At 33.3% G+C, this 1,766-nt stretch overlaps 1 protein-coding gene across 4 annotated transcripts in view; it reads right to left on the reverse strand.

Moving 5' to 3' along the window:
- Window positions 1–1,766, reverse strand: part of LOC119582070 — an 18,281-nt gene that overhangs the window by 13,897 nt on the left and 2,618 nt on the right. The window lies entirely within an intron of this gene.

The following is a 1,766-nucleotide window of genomic DNA, read 5'->3' on the forward strand; positions in this document are numbered from 1 at the left end:
AACAGGGTACCTTCAGTAAAGCTTACAATACTAATGGGTGGGCATAACTAGGAGTGTTTCTACTTCTAAAAAAATAAGAAAAGAAAAAAATCCTGCCATTCCTCTCACACTCCTCACATGATTCACATCTGAGAAGCTTGTCATCATGTGATACATATGTGCATTTTCTTTTCTTTTTCATGTAATACTTAACTAAAGTAAAGAAATCATATTTCTTTAAAACCATCTGTTTTCTTCCCTTTACTTTCTTAGGCAATCAAAAATCCAATAAATGAAAACAAGTTCTACCTTCCCATTTAGATGTTAGAAAAATAACATGTACCTCAATAAATTTACACACTCAATGTCACAAACAAGATATTTATTGCAATGAATGTCTAAAACACCATGTTTAAAACACCTACACCTACTATACAACCAAATGACATATAACTGATGATCATATAAATAAATGACTGATGATCACCCTCTTAGCCCAATGATGACAGCTTTTACCCATACCAAACTAAGCCAAGTGCCAGCAGTTGTGGGGAAGTCAACTGCTGAAGTGAAAAAATTGAAGCGTGGAAAACCTGAGATTTTCAGACTGTTTATAATCTTGGCTGTGGCATGTGTGGTTTGTCAGTAAAAGAGACTAAAAAGACTAACCCTTTCTTTTGAAGACTGTACCTCAATGATTGCAGACAACTGAATGATTACTTAGTGCATAGATATTTGCCACTTAGCTTTGTAACAGGAATAGATGATGCCACCAAGCATGAATGGATTAACAATGTCTTTAACTATGATTACTCATAAGTTACAAAATTAAACAAGTGTGCTTGTTTATTTGAACACCCATTTCTTCAAATTTTCAAGGGACTAAAATACTAGGTTTCAAATTTATACGTACTGTAAAACAATTTATATATATAATAAAAAATACATATCACCCCAATAACACCTCTGATATCTATGAAAAAAGAGCCAATGCCAGGTGGCATCTGATACTGCTGAAGCCGAATGCTAGGAGGCATCTATTCTTGCCATGACTGTATATGGTGCATGAGTCCTTTGTGAATGAATTTATACTTCTGTGATGCTATCATTGGAATATTTGTCACAGATCACATATATATGTTGTAAATAAATCACACATACTGCCCATAGATTCTAGATGATTGAATATAGTTCCAGATTCTTTGTATAAATGTTGTTGCAAGAGGGTCAATTGGCATCTCTCACTCAAAAATATATATCAGTATCACTTCATCACCTCCAATGATGCTGCACAAATGCAGATGTATTTGCAATGTGAGCAAGATTTTCTTCCTTCTGAATATCTTTTTTTCTTTTCTTATTAAACTAGTGATATAAATCATATAAAAAACATCAGTGAGTTTCATACTCAATTCTGAGTCTATTACAAAGCTGATAAAGCAAAATGGTTAATATGTGCATTACAATATTTTATAAATAACCTTGATAAAGTCTTGTTTTCCTCCTATAAAACAAGAATAATTCTCCTTTACTGGTGTAAATTGCATAATAAGCAAATATGGAGTATGTACTAGTTTCATCATCTATTACAAAATTCATTAAGTTGATCACATGATTGATAAGAGAATTGCCAGATAGTAATATGGTGTAATACATATCAAGCCGTTTCCTTTACACAAAGGTTATGGCAAAAAAATATTTGCGTCCTTGCTCTTGCACGAACCTGAGAGGGACAGTGATTAATAACGAGTGGGCAGCTGCAGGTTTGGAATATAGAGGGTCCAGTC

Source organism: Penaeus monodon, chromosome 15 (genome assembly GCF_015228065.2).
Source record: "Penaeus monodon isolate SGIC_2016 chromosome 15, NSTDA_Pmon_1, whole genome shotgun sequence".
Lineage (NCBI taxonomy): Eukaryota > Metazoa > Arthropoda > Malacostraca > Decapoda > Penaeidae > Penaeus > Penaeus monodon.